The sequence below is a fragment of the Salvelinus alpinus genome, chromosome 21, assembly GCF_045679555.1.
Source record: "Salvelinus alpinus chromosome 21, SLU_Salpinus.1, whole genome shotgun sequence".
Classification (NCBI taxonomy): domain Eukaryota; kingdom Metazoa; phylum Chordata; class Actinopteri; order Salmoniformes; family Salmonidae; genus Salvelinus; species Salvelinus alpinus.
The window spans coordinates 42,872,075-42,889,548 of NC_092106.1; the positions used below are offsets into that span (position 1 = coordinate 42,872,075).

Here is a 17,474-nt window from a genome sequence, read left to right on the forward strand (position 1 = left end):
GGCTGCTGGTTTCTCTCTGCTCTGGGCTTCTGGTTTCTCTGCTCTGGGATTCTGGTTTCTCTGCTCTGGGCTTCTGGTTTCTCTGCTCTGGGCTTCTGGTTTCTCTGCTCTGGGCTTCTGGTTTCTCTCTGCTCTGGGATTCTGGTTTCTCTCTGCTCTGGGCTTTTGGTTTCTCTGCTCTGGGCTTCTGGTTTCTCTCTGCTCTGGGCTTCTGGTTTCTCTCTGCTCTGGGCTTCTGGTTTCTCTCTGCTCTGGGCTTCTGGTTTCTCTCTGCTCTGGGCTGCTGGTTTCTCTGCTCTGGGCTTCTGGTTTCTCACTACTCTGGGCTTCTGGTTTCTATGCTCTGGGCTTCTGGTTTCTATGCTCTGGGCTTCTGGTTTCTATGCTCTGGGCTTCTGGTTTCTATGCTCTGGGCTTCTGGTTTCTCACTACTCTGGGCTTCTGGTTTCTCTGCTCTGGGCTTTTGGTTTCTCTCTGCTCTGGGCTTTTGGTTTCTCTCTGCTCTGGGCTTCTGGTTTCTCTGCTCTGGGATTCTGGTTTCTCTGCTCTGGGCTTCTGGTTTCTCTGCTCTGGGCTTCTGGTTTCTCTGCTCTGGGCTTCTGGTTTCTCTGCTCTGGGCTTCTGGTTTCTCTCTGCTCTGGGCTTCTGGTTTTTCTCTGCTCTGTATTGCCAGTAACCTACTTGGTTATCTCACATAGTGAGAATGTATGGTCAGCAGTAGGCCTAAATGCAAATAGACCATTGCCATATATGGATCTGTGCCATTTAATTTGAACTGGACTGTGTTTAGAGCATGAGTGGTCGTGAGTAGATGCACTTGTTTTGAGATCAAAGCGAGAGCTGCATGTAGCTACGTGTGCATATTTGGTAATATAATTTGCCAGTTAGTGAGTTATTAGCCCAGTTATAGATCATTTGTAGTCAGCAATAAGGGAGTGATTGCTTTCTACAAGAGCACAAGACGTGTACATTTCTAGACATCTTTGAAAAGCAAGTCAGGTAAAGAGCTTTTTTCTGTCTTAAAGGGGCAGTGTTGTATTTTGAGACGGGCTTGAATAAGCTCAGTAGCCAATAGACAGAGGGTAGCAATATTTGTCTGATTCTCTGTAATAATGGTATGGGAATAATAATGCATTTTATTTTGTCAAATGGTTTCTTGCATAAAACAACACAACATTTTCAGTTACCTCCTTGTCTGAGGGTTATTGTCAAGCCCTGCATGATTTTTTCCCCTCAAAAGTATCATGCAATGTAGGCCTCCATTGAACACCACACACTGGCTGCTACTGTAGGCTTAATGATATAACAGATATTTCCATGTTCAAGTGTTATGGGATGCATTTTCTCATTCATGATACGGCATAGGCAGAACATCACACATTCACAGACAGAACATCACACATTCACAGACAGAACATCACACATTCATGAAAAAAATATACAAGAATGACAGCTTAATGACTCTGACCCCTCTCTTCCACATGACATAACTGTCCCTCCTCTACTGAATGTTACACATCCCTTAATGTCTCTGACCCCTCTCTTCCACATGACATAACTGTCCCTCCTCTACTGAATGTTACACATCCCTTAATGTCTCTGACCCCTCTCTTCCACATGACATAACTGTCCCTCTACTGAATGTTACACATCCCTTAATGACTCTGACCCCTCTCTTCCACATGACATAACTGTCCCTCTACTGAATGTTACACATCCCTTAATGACTCTGACCCCTCTCTTCCACATGACATAACTGTCCCTCTACTGAATGTTACACATCCCTTAATGTCTCTGACCCCTCTCTTCCACATGACATAACTGTCCCTCCTCTACTGAATGTTACACATCCCTTAATGTCTCTGACCCCTCTCTTCCACATGACATAACTGTCCCTCCTCTACTGAATGTTACACATCCCTTAATGTCTCTGACCCCTCTCTTCCACATGACATAACTGTCCCTCCTCTACTGAATGTTACACATCCCTTAATGTCTCTGACCCCTCTCTTCCACATGACATAACTGTCCCTCCTCTACTGAATGTTACACATCCCTTAATGTCTCTGACCCCTCTCTTCCACATGACATAACTGTCCCTCCTCTACTGAATGTTACACATCCCTTAATGACTCTAAACCCTCTCTTCCACATGACATAACTGTCCCTCTACTGAATGTTAAACATCCCTTAATGACTCTGACCCCTCTCTTCCACATGACATAACTGTCCCTCTACTGAATGTTACACATCCCTTAATGTCTCTGACCCCTCTCTTCCACATGACATAACTGTCCCTCCTCTACTGAATGTTACACATCCCTTAATGACTCTGACCCCTCTCTTCCACATGACATAACTGTCCCTCCTCTACTGAATGTTACACATCCCCTTAATGACTCTGACCCCTCTCTTCCACATGACATAACTGTCCCTCCTCTACTGAATGTTACACATCCCTTAATGACTCTGACCCGTCTCTTCCACATGACATAACTGTCCCTCCTCTACTGAATGTTACACATCCCCTTAATGTCTCTGACCCCTCTCTTCCACATGACATAACTGTCCCTCTACTGAATGTTACACATCCCCTTAATGTCTCTGACCCCTCTCTTCCACATGACATAACTGTCCCTCTACTGAATGTTACACATCCCTTAATGTCTCTGACCCCTCTCTTCCACATGACATAACCTTCACAGTACTAACCTTTACAGTACGAACCTTCACTGTAATAACCTTTACATTACTAACCTTTACATTACTAACCTTTACATTACTAACCTTTACATTACTAACCTTTACAGTACTAACCTTCACAGTACTAACCTTTACAGTACGAACCTTCACTGTAATAACCTTTACATTACTAACCTTTACATTACTAACCTTTACATTACTAACCTTTACATTACTAACCTTTACAGTACTAACCTTCACAGTACTTGTTCAAAGCTTGGGTAGTTATTTTTAGCGGCTTGTGTCTTTTTTTTCAAGGAATGTTTCACTTTCTCTGGTCATAGGAGTAACAACATGAATTGGTGCATGAGGCAGAAATAATGCATTCTGACTTAGCTAGAAGACTGTCTCCCCTTTTCTCCCCGTAGGGAGGGAGAGAGAGAGGAGGGAGGGAGAGAGGAGGGAGGGAGAGAGGAGGGAGGGAGAGAGAAGGGAGGGAGGGAGGAGGGAGGGGGGGAGGGAGAGAGGAGGGAGGGAGGGAGGGAGGGAGAGAGGGGGGGAGGGAGAGAGGAGGGAGGGAGGGAGGGAGAGAGGAGGGAGGGAGAGAGGAGGGAGGGAGGAGGGAGAGAGGAGGGAGAGAGGAGGGAGGGAGGGAGGGAGGGAGAGGGGAGGGAGGGAGAGAGGAGGGAGAGAGGAGGGAGGGAGAGAGGAGGGAGGGAGGAGGGAGGGAGAGAGGAGGGAGGGAGGGAGGGAGGGAGAGAGAGAGGAGGGAGGGAGGGAGGGAGGAAGGAGGGAGGGAGGAGGGAGGGAGAGAGAGAGGAGGGAGGGAGGAGGGAGGGAGAGAGAGAGGAGGGAGGGAGGGAGGAGGGAGGGAGAGAGAGAGGAGGGAGGGAGAGAGGAGGGAGGGAGAGAGGAGGGAGGGAGAGATGCACAGCCTCACTGCTGCTCCCTCCCTACAGACTGACCATCAGATGCTCCCTCCCTACAGACTGACCTCCCTACAGACTGACCATCAGATGCTCCCTCCCTACAGACTGACCATCACACTCCCCACAGTGTGATTTCATACCCACATTTTTTTACATGATTACAAAATTGTCTGAGAAGAACAACATTGTCAGGGCAATTTAAGCATAACCAATATGATAATGCATTGGGCATGTAGTCTACTGCATAAACCCCAGTGATAATGCATTGGACCTGTAGTCTACTGCATAAACCCCAGTGATAATGCATTGGGCATGTAGTCTACTGCATAAACCCCAGTGATAATGCATTGGACCTGTAGTCTACTGCATAAACCCCAGTGATAATGCATTGGGCCTATAGTCTACTGCATAACCAATATGATAATGCATTGGGCCTATAGTCTACTGCATAAACCCCAGTGATAATGCATTGGACCTGTAGTCTACTGCATAACCAATATGATAATGCATTGGGCCTGTAGTCTACTGCATAACCAATATGATAATGCATTGGGCCTATAGTCTACTGCATAAACCCCAGTGATAATGCATTGGGCCTGTAGTCTACTGCATAACCAATATGATAATGCATTGGGCATGTAGTCTACTGCACAAACCTCAGTGATAATGCATTGGACCTGTAGTCTACTGCATAAACCCCAGTGATAATGCATTGGGCCTATAGTCTACTGCATAACCAATATGATAATGCATTGGGCCTATAGTCTACTGCATAAACCCCAGTGATAATGCACTGGACCTGTAGTCTACTGCATAACCAATATGATAATGCATTGGGCCTATAGTCTACTGCATAAACCCCAGTGATAATGCATTGGGCCTGTAGTCTACTGCATAACCAATATGATAATGCATTGGGCCTGTAGTCTACTGCATAACCAATATGATAATGCATTGGGCCTGTAGTCTACTGCATAACCAATATGATAATGCATTGGGCCTATAGTCTACTGCACAACATAGTTCAGTCTGTGCATGTAAGGGCCTAGAACAGAGAGTTTTCTCTCTCTCTCGCTCTCTCTCTCTCTCTGTCTCTCTCTGTCTCTCTGTCTGTCTCTCTCTCTCTCTCTCTCTCTCTCTCTCTCTCTCTCTCTCTCTCTCTCTCTCTGTCTCTCTCTGTCTGTCTCTCTGTCTGTCTCTCTGTCTCTCTCTCTCTCTCTCTATCTCTCTCTCTGTCTCTCTCTCTCTCCCCCACTCTCTCTCTCTCTCTGTCTCTGTCTCTCCCTCTCTGTCTCTCTCTCTCATTCTCTCCCTATCTCTCCCCCACTCTCTCCCTCTCTCTCTCTCTGTCTCTCCTGCTCTCTCTCTCTCTCTCTCTCTCTCTCTCTCTCTCTCCCCCTCTCTTTGTCTCTCTCTGTCTCAATTCAATTTCAATTTAAGGGGCTTTATTGGCATGGGAAACATATGTTAACATTGTCAAAGCAAGTGATGTAGATAATAAACACATGTGAAATAAACAATACAAATCTACAGTAAACATTACACTCACAGATGATCCAAAATTATGAAGACATTTTTCCCAATATATATATGGGAGTTTATCAAAATTGGGTTTTGTTTTCAAATTCTTTGTGGTTACAGAGATTGCACAGCTCGTCTGTGTTTTTCCTAATGAAGAGGTCTGGTTTGACTCGCTCAGGGTGGGGGAGTCTTTCTCAGGAGAGAGCTTCTCCTGGCTCAGGGTGGGGGAGTCTTTCTCAGGAGAGAGCTTCTCCTGGCTCAGGGTGGGGGAGTCTTTCTCAGGAGAGAGCTTCTCCTGGCTCAGGGTGGGGGAGTCTTTCTCAGGAGAGAGCTTCTCCTGGCTCAGGGTGGGGGAGTCTTTCTCAGGAGAGAGCTTCTCCTGGCTCAGGGTGGGGGAGTCTTTCTCAGGAGAGAGCTTCTCCTGGCTCAGGGTGGGGGAGTCTTTCTCAGGAGAGAGCTTCTCCTGGCTCAGGGTGGGGGAGTCTTTCTCAGGAGAGAGCTTCTCCTGGCTCAGGGTGGGGGAGTCTTTCTCAGGAGAGAGCTTCTCCTGGCTCAGGGTGGGGGAGTCTTTCTCAGGAGAGAGCTTCTCCTGGCTCAGGGTGGGGGAGTCTTTCTCAGGAGAGAGCTTCTCCTGGCTCAGGGTGGGGGAGTCTTTCTCAGGAGAGAGCTTCTCCTGGCTCAGGGTGGGGGAGTCTTTCTCAGGAGAGAGCTTCTCCTGGCTCAGGGTGGGGGAGTCTTTCTCAGGAGAGAGCTTCTCCTGGCTCAGGGTGGGGGAGTCTTTCTCAGGAGAGAGCTTCTCCTGGCTCAGGGTGGGGGAGTCTTTCTCAGGAGAGAGCTTCTCCTGGCTCAGGGTGGGGGAGTCTTTCTCAGGAGAGAGCTTCTCCTGGCTCAGGGTGGGGGAGTCTTTCTCAGGAGAGAGCTTCTCCTGGCTCAGGGTGGGGGAGTCTTTCTCAGGAGAGAGCTTCTCCTGGCTCAGGGTGGGGGATTCTTTCTCAGGAGAGAGCTTCTCCTGGCTCAGGGTGGGGGAGTCTTTCTCAGGAGAGAGCTTCTCCTGGCGCATTCCCTCTTTCTACCGTTACTGTTCCAGACAGGCGTGGCCAAACGTTTTGAGAATGACACAAATATTCATTTTCACAAAGTCTGCTGTCTCAGTTTGTATGATGGCAATTTGCATATACTCCAGAATGTTATGAAGAGTGATCAGATGAATTGCAATTAATTGCAAAGTCCCTCTTTGCCATGCAAATGAACTGAATCCCCCCCCCCCCTCAAAAATGTCCACTGCATTTCATCCCTGCCACAAAAGGACCAGCTGACATCATGTCAGTGATTCTCTCGTTAACACAGGTGTGAGTGTTGACGAGGACAAGGCTGGAGATCACTCTGGCATGCTGATTGAGTTTGAATCACAGACTGGAAGCTTCAAAAGGAGGGTGGTGCTTGGAATCATTGTTCTTCCTCTGTCAACCATGGTTACCTGCAAGGAAACACGTGCTGTCATCATTGCTTTGCACAAAAGGGCTTCACAGGCTGCCAGTAAGATTGCACCTAAATCAACCATGTATTGGATCATGAAGAACTTCAAGGAGAGTGGTTCAACTGTTGTGAAGAAGGCTTCAGGGCGCCCAAAAAAGTCCAGCAAGCGCCAGGACCGTCTCCTAAAGTTGATTCAGCTGCAGGATCGGGGCACCACCAGTAGAGAGCTTGCTCAGGAATGGCAGCAGGCAGGTGTGAGTGCATCTGCACGCACAGTGAGGCGAAGACTTTTGGAAATTAGTATATGTGTCATTCTCAAAACGTTTGGCCACGACTGTTCAGGTTGACATTGACTCAGAGTCCTCATTGTCTAGTATCCTAGGTTTCCACCCATCACTAACACCCCCCCCCCCCCTTAACAGAGGGGCAGTGTGTTAATATAGCACTGGTATTTGCGGAAGATTAAGTTGCTTACATTCACATTTTTTAATAGGAAGCAAAAAGTGTCTCTGGAGTGTTCACAATTACCTTTTTTTGTACTCTTTTCCTGACTTCCCATTTTTTACATCCAGGGGGTACTGTGTTGTAATGACCTCTGTACAGAGGGAGGGGGCTTCAAAGGCCTCTGCATTTGGGTGGGGGAGGCTGTGAAACTCTCCTGCCTTCGTTGGGCTCAAGGGCTTTGACACCTCTCACTTCACACGTGAATGCTAATTGAAGTTGCAGTCAGATCTGTTCTGTCTTAGGAAGCTTGGTAGCTTTAACTTAGCATTCAGTCCTTAGAAAGTAAAATAGGATTATTGTAATTTATTTTTCGTCTTGGCTTTAAAAGTAGCTTCAGACTTAACATTACTCCCTCAGTTCCAGGTTGGATGGTGTTTTCAGGTTTCTGTTGTGCTTCTTTTGCTGGTGGTGGGTTTGCCAGAGCATTTGCTCTATAGTCGTTGGGAATAAGAATCTTTGGTAGTGGGAATCCTTCCAGGTCATTTTGTTCAAAATCAGGTTGTAGAGGGGGTTTGTCAAGGGGACATGTTGTAGAGGGGATTTGTCAAGGGGACATGTTGTAGAGGGGGTTTGTCAAGGGGACATGTTGTAGAGGGGGTTTGTCAAGGGGACATGTTGTAGAGGGGGTTTGTCAAGGGGACATGTTGTAGAAGGGGTTTGTCAAGGGGACATGTTGTAGAGGGGGTTTGTCAAGGGGACATGTTGTAGAGGGGGTTTGTCAAGGGGACATGTTGTAGAAGGGGTTTGTCAATGGGACATGTTGTAGAGGGGGTTTGTCAAGGGGACATGTTGTAGAGGGGGTTTGTCAAGGGGACATGTTGTAGAGGAGGTTTGTCAAGGGGACATGTTGTAGAGGGGGTTTATCAAGGGGACATGTTGTAGAGGGGGTTTGTCAAGGGGACATGTTGTAGAGGGGGTTTGTCAAGGGGACATGTTGTAGAAGGGGTTTGTCAATGGGACATGTTGTAGAGGAGGTTTGTCAAGGGGACATGTTGTAGAGGGGGTTTGTCAAGGTGACATGTTGTAGAGGGGGTTTGTCAAGGGGACATGTTGTAGAAGGGGTTTGTCAAGGGGACATGTTGTAGAAGGGGTTTGTCAAGGCGGCATGTTGTAGAGGGGGTTTGTCAAGGGGACATGTTGTAGAGGGGGTTTGTCAAGGGGACATGTTGTAAAGGGGGGTGTCAAGAGGACATGTTGTAGAGGGGGTTTGTCAAGGGGACATGTTGTAGAGGGGGTTTGTCAAGGGGACATGTTGTAGAGGGGGTTTGTCAAGGGGACATGTAGAGGGGGTTTGTCAAGGGGACATGTTGTAGAAGGGGTTTGTCAAGGGGACATGTTGTAGAGGGGGTTTGTCAAGGGGACATGTTGTAGAGGGGTTTGTCAAGGAGACATGTTGTAGAGGGGTTTGTCAAGGGGACATGTTGTAGAGGGGGTTTGTCAAGGGGACATGTTGTAGAGGGGGTTTGTCAAGGGGACATGTTGTAGAGGGGGTTTGTCAAGGGGACATGTTGTAGAGGGGGTTTGTCAAGGGGACATGTTGTAGAGGGGGTTTGTCAAGGGGACATGTTGTAGAGGACGTTTGTCAAGGGGACATGTTGTAGAGGGGGTTTGTCAAGGGGACATGTTGTAGAGGAGGTTTGTCAAGGGGACATGTTGTAGAGGAGGTTTGTCAAGGGGACATGTTGTAGAGGGGGTTTGTCAAGGGGACATGTTGTAGAGGGGGTTTGTCAAGGGGACATGTTGTAGAGGGGGTTTGTCAAGGGGACATGTTGTAGGGGAGGTTTGTCAAGGGGACATGTTGTAGAGGGGGTTTGTCAAGGGGACATGTTGTAGAGGGGGTTTGTCAAGGGGACATGTTGTAGAAGGGGTTTGTCAAGGGGACATGTTGTAGAGGGGGTTTGTCAAGGGGACATGTTGTAGAGGGGGTTTGTCAAGGGGACATGTTGTAGAAGGGGTTTGTCAATGGGACATGTTGTAGAGGGGGTTTGTCAAGGGGACATGTTGTAGAGGGGGTTTGTCAAGGGGACATGTTGTAGAGGAGGTTTGTCAAGGGGACATGTTGTAGAGGGGGTTTATCAAGGGGACATGTTGTAGAGGGGGTTTGTCAAGGGGACATGTTGTAGAGGGGGTTTGTCAAGGGGACATGTTGTAGAAGGGGTTTGTCAATGGGACATGTTGTAGAGGAGGTTTGTCAAGGGGACATGTTGTAGAGGGGGTTTGTCAAGGTGACATGTTGTAGAGGGGGTTTGTCAAGGGGACATGTTGTAGAAGGGGTTTGTCAAGGGGACATGTTGTAGAAGGGGTTTGTCAAGGCGGCATGTTGTAGAGGGGGTTTGTCAAGGGGACATGTTGTAGAGGGGGTTTGTCAAGGGGACATGTTGTAAAGGGGGGTGTCAAGAGGACATGTTGTAGAGGGGGTTTGTCAAGGGGACATGTTGTAGAGGGGGTTTGTCAAGGGGACATGTTGTAGAGGGGGTTTGTCAAGGGGACATGTAGAGGGGGTTTGTCAAGGGGACATGTTGTAGAAGGGGTTTGTCAAGGGGACATGTTGTAGAGGGGGTTTGTCAAGGGGACATGTTGTAGAGGGGTTTGTCAAGGAGACATGTTGTAGAGGGGTTTGTCAAGGGGACATGTTGTAGAGGGGGTTTGTCAAGGGGACATGTTGTAGAGGGGGTTTGTCAAGGGGACATGTTGTAGAGGGGGTTTGTCAAGGGGACATGTTGTAGAGGGGGTTTGTCAAGGGGACATGTTGTAGAAGGGGTTTGTCAATGGGACATGTTGTAGAGGACGTTTGTCAAGGGGACATGTTGTAGAGGGGGTTTGTCAAGGTGACATGTTGTAGAGGAGGTTTGTCAAGGGGACATGTTGTAGAGGAGGTTTGTCAAGGGGACATGTTGTAGAGGGGGTTTGTCAAGGGGACATGTTGTAGAGGGGGTTTGTCAAGGGGACATGTTGTAGAGGGGGTTTGTCAAGGGGACATGTTGTAGGGGAGGTTTGTCAAGGGGACATGTTGTAGAGGGGGTTTGTCAAGGGGACATGTTGTAGAGGAGGTTTGTCAAGGGGACATGTTGTAGAGGGGGTTTGTCAAGGGGACATGTTGTAGAGGGGGTTTGTCAAGGGGTCATGTTGTAGAGGAGGTTTGTCAAGGGGACATGTTGTAGAGGGGGTTTGTCAAGGGGACATGTTGTAGAGGGGGTTTGTCCAGGGGACATGTTGTAGAGGGGGTTTGTCCAGGGGACATGTTGTAGAGGGGGTTTGTCCAGGGGACATGTTGTAGAGGGGGTTTGTCAAGGGGACATGTTGTAGAGGGGGTTTGTCAAGGGGACATGTTGTAGAGGGGGTTTGTCAAGGGGACATGTTGTAGAGGGGGTTTGTCAAGGGGACATGTTGTAGAGGGGGTTTGTCAGGGGGACATGTTGTAGAGGGGGTTTGTCAAGGGGACCTGTTGTAGGGGAGGTTTGTCAAGGGGACATGTTGTAGAGGGGGTTTGTCAAGGGGACATGTTGTAGAGGGGGTTTGTCAAGGGGACATGTTGTAGAGGGGGTTTGTCAAGGGGACATGTTGTAGAGGAGGTTTGTCAAGGGGACATGTTGTAGAGGGGGTTTGTCAAGGGGACATGTTGTAGAGGGGGTTTGTCAAGGGGACATGCTGTAGAGGGGTTTGTCAAGGGGACATGTTGTAGAGGGGTTTGTCAAGGGGACATGGTGTAGAGGGGGTTTGTCAAGGGGACATGTTGTAGAGGGGGTTTGTCAAGGGGACATGTTGTAGAGGAGGTTTGTCAAGGGGACATGTTGTAGAGGGGGTTTATCAAGGGGACATGTTGTAGAGGGGGTTTGTCAAGGGGACATGTTGTAGAGGAGGTTTGTCAAGGGGACATGTTGTAGAGAGGGTTTGTCAAGGGGACATGTTGTAGGGGAGGTTTGTCAAGGGGACATGTTGTAGAGGGGGTTTGTCAAGGGGACATGTTGTAGAGGGGTTTGTCAAGGGGACATGTTGTAGAGGAGGTTTGTCAAGGGGACATGTTGTAGAGGGGGTTTATCAAGGGGACATGTTGTAGAGGGGTTTGTTAAGGGGACATTTTGTCAAGGGGACATGTTGTAGAGGGGTTTGTCAAGGGGACATGTTGTAGATTGGGTTTGTCAAGGGGACATGCTGTAGAGGGGTTTGTCAAGGGGACATGTTGTAGAGGGGTTTGTCAAGGGGACATGGTGTAGAGGGGGTTTGTCAAGGGGACATGTTGTAGAGGGGGTTTGTCAAGGGGACATGTTGTAGGGGAGGTTTGTCAAGGGGACATGTTGTAGAGGGGGTTTGTCAAGGGGACATGTTGTAGAGGGGTTTGTCAAGGGGACATGTTGTAGAGGAGGTTTGTCAAGGGGACATGTTGTAGAGGGGGTTTATCAAGGGGACATGTTGTAGAGGGGTTTGTCAAGGGGACATTTTGTCAAGGGGACATGTTGTAGAGGGGTTTGTCAAGGGAACATGTTGTAGAGGGGGTTTGTCAAGGGGACATGTTGTAGAGGGGTTTGTCAAGGGGACATGTTGTAGAGGGGGTTTGTCAAGGGGACATGTTGTAGAGGGGGTTTGTCAAGGGGACATGTTGTAGAGGGGGTTTGTCAAGGGGACATGTTGTAGGGGAGGTTTGTCAAGGGGACATGTTGTAGGGGAGGTTTGTCAAGGGGACATGTTGTAGAGGGGGTTTGTCAAGGGGACATGTTGTAGAGGGGTTTGTCAAGGGGACATGTTGTAGAGGAGGTTTGTCAAGGGGACATGTTGTAGAGGGGGTTTATCAAGGGGACATGTTGTAGAGGGGTTTGTCAAGGGGACATGTTGTAGAGGGGTTTGTCAAGGGAACATGTTGTAGAGGGGGTTTGTTAAGGGGACATGTTGTAGAGGGGTTTGTCAAGGGGACATGTTGTAGAGGGGGTTTGTCAAGGGGACATGTTGTAGAGGGGGTTTGTCAAGGGGACATGTTGTAGAGGGGTTTGTCAAGGGGACATGTTGTAGAGGGGGTTTGTCAAGGGGACATGTTGTAGAGGGGGTTTGTCAAGGGGACATGTTGTAGAGGGGTTTGTCAATGGGACATGTTGTAGAGGAGGTTTGTCAAGGGGACATGTTGTAGAGGGGTTTGTCAAGAGGACATGTTGTAGAGGGGGTTTGTCAAGGGGACATGTTGTAGAGGAGGTTTGTCAAGGGGACATGTTGTAGAGGAGGTTTGTCAAGGGGACATGTTGTAGAGGGGGTTTCGTCAAGGGGACATGTTGTAGAGGGGGATTGTCAAGGGGACATGTTGTAGAGGGGTTTGTCAAGGGGACATGTTGTAGAGGAGGTTTGTCAAGGGGACATGTTGTAGAGGGGGTTTGTCAAGGGGACATGTTGTAGAGGGGGTTTGTCAAGGGGACATTTTGTAGGGGAGGTTTGTCAAGGGGACATGTTGTAGAGGGGTTTGTCAAGGGGACATGTTGTAGAGGAGGTTTGTCAAGGGGACATGTTGTAGAGGGGGTTTGTTACATTGTATTTTAGATTCTCAGATTGACATGGCGATGTAACCTGCCAGTTGTAGAAACATAAAGGATGATCAAATGTTACTCTGTATTAGAAGAGATGTAAAGAAGGAGGCTAGAGACAGAAAGAGAGGGAGAGAGAGGGAGAGAAAGACAGAAAGAGACAGAGGGAGAGAAAGAGTGAGAGAGGGAGAGAGAGAAAGAGATACACAGAAAGATATAGAGGGAGAGAAAGAGAGGCAAAGAGAGAAAGAGGGAGAGACAGACAGACAGAGAGTGAGAGACAGACACAGAGGGAGAGACAGACACAGAGGGAGAGACAGACACAGAGGGAGAGACAGACACAGAGGGAGAGACAGACACAGAGGGAGAGACAGACACAGAGGGAGAGACAGACACAGAGGGAGAGACAGACACAGAGGGAGAGACAGACACAGAGGGAGAGACAGACACAGAGGGAGAGACAGACACAGAGGGAGAGACAGACACAGAGGGAGAGACAGACACAGAGGGAGAGACAGACACAGAGGGAGAGACAGACACAGAGGGAGAGACAGACAGAGAGGGAGAGACAGACAGAGAGGGAGAGACACAGACAGAGAGGGAGAGACACAGACAGAGAGGGAGAGAAAGGGGAGTGTCAGAGAGATACAGAAAGAGAGGGAGAGAGAGAAAGAAAGAGAGGGAGAGAAAGAGAGGCAAAGAGAGAGAGACAAGCAGAAAGGGAGAAAGGGGAGTGTCAGAGAGAGAGAGAGAGAGAGAAAGAGAGACACAGAAAGAGAGGGAGAGAGAGAAAGAAAGAGAGGGAGAGAGAGAGAGAAAGAGAGGCAAAGAGAGAGACAGAGGAAGAGAGAGATAGAGGGAGACACAGAAAGAGAGGGATATACGTACAGAGGGAGAGAAAGAGACAGAGGGAGAGACACAGAAAGAGGGAGTGAGAGAGAGAGAGGCAAAGAGAGAAAGAGAGACAGACAGAGGAAGAGAGGGAGACACAGAAAGAGAGGGATATACGTACAGAGGGAGAGAAAGAGACAGAGATATGGAGGGAGAGACACAGAAAGAGGGAGTGAGAGAGGGAGGGAGGGAGAGAGGGAGAGAGGGTGAGAGAAAGATAGAGGATGTGGCAGATGTGTCGTCTAATGGGTAACAGATAGCGTTATTCTCTTTTCTCTTCGACTCCCATCCAGCCTCGGGGAGCCTCAGAGAAGTGTAGTGAAGAAGTACCAACGTAACGCTTTCAGCTCATTAAGAACCGAGACTAAAGGTCATTCTAAAGAATAGAGTCAATTAAATAAATGACCCACTTTACACTAACAGCTATTTTTTTTTGTAAATCATTTATTGTTGAGTTTTACTGTCGACTTCAGATGGGGATCAGCAGACAAACATAATTTTAAATATATATAAAATTACATAATTTTGATGTATAGAATGAGAACCGTGATGTTGACCGATTAAACTCTCTGATGCATTAGAATATAATGGACGGCCCTGTGATTGTGTTATATACGGTATAGAGAGACTGACGTAGAGAAGTGTTGTTAACCTCTAGAGATTATTCACACTGAATAGGGTGATATCTCTCTAATCAAGTTCATTAAAGGTTTCTCTCATGACGGTGTTGTTTTGCGGCAACAAACCATCCACCCGTCGACTCTGCTGATCTGAAGGCTTCATCCGGTCATTAACAAACCATCCACCCGTCGACTCTGCTGATCTGAAGGCTTCATCCGGTCATTAACAAACCATCGACCCGTCGACTCTGCTGATCTGAAGCTTCATCCGGTCATTAACAAACCATCGACCCGTCGACTCTGCTGATCTGAAGCTTCATCCGGTCATTAACAAACCATCGACCCGTCGACTCTGCTGATCTGAAGCTTCATCCGGTCATTAACAAACCATCGACCCGTCGACTCTGCTGATCTGAAGCTTCATCCGGTCATTAACAAACCATCGACCCGTCGACTCTGCTGATCTGAAGCTTCATCCGGTCATTAACAAACCATCGACCCGTCGACTCTGCTGATCTGAAGGCTTCATCCGGTCATTAACAAACCATCGACCCGTCGACTCTGCTGATCTGAAAGCTTCCTCCGGTCATTAACAAACCATCGACCCGTCAACTCTGCTGATCTGAAGCTTCATCCGGTCATTAACAAACCATCGACCCGTCGACTCTGCTGATCTGAAAGCTTCCTCCGGTCATTAACGTTCGCCATGAATGATGGGTTTGGAAAATATGTGGTGCTCTGCTATTCACCCTCTGAGACACCAACCCAGTGTGGTTCTCTGCTATTCACCCTCTGAGACACCAACCCAGTGTGGTTCTCTGCTATTCACCCTCTGATACACCAACCCAGTGTGGTTCTCTGCTATTCACCCTCTGAGACACCAACCCAGTGTGGTTCTCTCTGTCTCTCTCTCTCTTCCTCTCATGCATACTCTCTCTCATTTTATCTCTCTCTCCCTTTCTCTCTCTCCTTCCATCCATCTCGCCATACTCAGTGATGTGTCTCAGCTGTGGTGGGACGATGTCTTGCCAAAGAGAAACCAAATGGTTTGAATGAGGAGTTAATTAGTTTACCCCTCTCATCAGGGTCAGATCGTTATTTCCCCACAATAGAGCGTGTTGATATCTAAGCATCTTTGAGTAACCCTTTAACCCCTGTATGATGTGGGCTGGACTGACTCCAGGGCCGCATTCCAACTGGCACACGTTTCCTAGTCCCTTGATTGTGCACTACTATCACTGGATGGTGATTTGGTCATCTGACTGCTGGAAAGGGGTTTAAAGTAGGTAGGGGCTGTGTTGTATGTTGTTAAATGAGATAGGGGCAATGTTATATGTTGTTAAAGGAGATATGGGCTGTGTTGTATGTTGTTAAATGAGATAGGGGCAATGTTATATGTTGTTAAAGGAGATATGGGCTGTGTTGTATGTTGTTAAATGAGATAGGGGCAATGTTATATGTTGTTAAAGGAGATATGGGCTGTGTTGTATGTTGTTAAATGAGATAGGGGCAATGTTATATGTTGTTAAAGGAGATATGGGCTGTGTTGTATGTTGTTAAATGAGATAGGGGCAATGTTATATGTTGTTAAAGGAGATATGGGCTGTGTTGTATGTTGTTAAATGAGATAGGGGCAATGTTATATGTTGTTAAATGAGATATGGGCTGTGTTATGTTGTTAAATGAGATAGGGGCAATGTTATGTTGTTAATTAAAGGATATATGGGCTGTGTTATATATTGTTAAATAAGATAGGGGCAATGTTATGTTGTTAAAGGAGATATGGGCTGTGTTATGTATTGTTAAATGAGATATGGGCTGTGTTATATATTGTTAAATGAGATAGGGGCAATGTTATATGTTGTTAAAAGAGATATGGGATGTGTTATACGTTGTTAAAGGATATATGGGCTGTGTTTATATATTGTTAAATGAGATATGGGCTGTGTTAAATATTGTTAAATGAGATAGGGGTAATGTTATATGTTGTTAAATGAGATAGGGGCAGTGTTATATGTTGTTAAAAGAGATATGGGCTGTGTTATTTGTTGTTAAATGAGATAGGGGCAGTGTTATACGTTGTTAAAGGATATATGGGCTGTGGTATACGTTGTTAAAGGATATATGGGCTGTGGTATATGTTGTAAAATTAGATAAGGGCGATGTTTTAAATCAAATCAAACTTCTTTTGTCACATGCGCCGAATACAAGTGTAGACCTTACCGTGAAATGCTGACTTACAAGCCCTTAACCAACAGCGCAGTTCACGAAGAGTTGAGAAAATATTTACCAAATAAACTAAAGTTTAAAAAAAATTAAGTAACACAATAAAATAACAATAAAGAGGCTATATACAGGGGGTACCGGTACCGAGTCAGTGTGGAGACTATATACAGAGGGTACCAGTACAGAGTCAATGTGGAGACTATATACAGGGGGTACCGGTACAGAGTCAATGTGGAGGCTATATACAGAGGGTACCAGTACAGAGTCAATGTGGAGGCTATATACAGGGGGTACCAGTACAGAGTCAATGTGGAGGCTATATACAGGGGGTACCGGTACAGAGTCAATGTGGAGGCTATATACAGGGGGTACCGGTACAGAGTCAATGTGGAGGCTATATACAGGGGGTACCGGTACAGCGTCAATGTGGAGGCTATATACAGGGGGTACCAGTACAGAGTCAATGTGGAGGCTATATACAGGGGGTACCGGTACAGAGTCAATGTGGAGGCTATATACAGGGGGTACCGGTACAGCGTCAATGTGGAGGCTATATACAGGGGGTACCGGTACAGAGTCAGTGTGGAGGCTATATACAGAGGGTACCAGTACAGAGTCAATGTGGAGGCTATATACAGGGGGTACCAGTACAGAGTCAATGTGGAGGCTATATACAGGGGTACCGGTACAGAGTCAATGTGGAGGCTATATACAGGGGGTACCAGTACAGAGTCAATGTGGAGGCTATATACAGGGGGTACCAGTACCGAGTCAATGTGGAGGCTATATACAGGGGATACCGGTACCGAGTCAATGTGCGGGGGTACAGGTTAGAGGTAATTTGTACATGTAGGTAGGGGTGAAGTGACTATGCATAGATAATAAATAGTGAGTAGCAGCAGTGTAAAAACAAAAGGGGGGAGGGGGTGTCAATGTAAATAGTCCGGTGGCCATTTGATTAGTTGTTCAGCAGTCTTATGGCTTGGGGGTAGAAGCTGTTGAGGAGCCTTTTGGTCCTAGACTTGGCACTCCAGTACCACTTGCCGTGCGGTAGCAGAGAAAACAGTCTATGACTTGGTTGACTAGAGTCTCTGACAATTTTATGGGCTTTCCTCCGATAC

At 47.4% G+C, this 17,474-nt stretch overlaps 1 protein-coding gene across 1 annotated transcript in view; it reads left to right on the top strand.

Annotated features, from left to right (window-relative positions):
- Nucleotides 1-17,474, top strand: part of nectin1b (nectin cell adhesion molecule 1b) — a 137,053-nt gene that overhangs the window by 102,041 nt on the left and 17,538 nt on the right. The window lies entirely within an intron of this gene.